Consider the following 213-nt stretch of genomic DNA (forward strand, 5'->3'; position numbering starts at 1 on the left):
TAAATATAGGTGTCATATAGCCATCATATATTCATCAAAGTCCCATACTAATGAAAAATCTTGAACGCATCAAATTACAAGAATCATATCATTTGTTCAGCATTTTTTTACGTAAATATATCTATTTTCCTATCTCAGCCTCAATTAAATGTAACCTGTTGCTCGCTTCCGTGTATCATATTAACTCCCTTTATCCCTCTTCCTCTTGCACCT

This window comes from Penaeus monodon, chromosome 27, assembly GCF_015228065.2.
Source record: "Penaeus monodon isolate SGIC_2016 chromosome 27, NSTDA_Pmon_1, whole genome shotgun sequence".
In the NCBI taxonomy this organism is placed as follows: Eukaryota; Metazoa; Arthropoda; class Malacostraca; order Decapoda; family Penaeidae; genus Penaeus; species Penaeus monodon.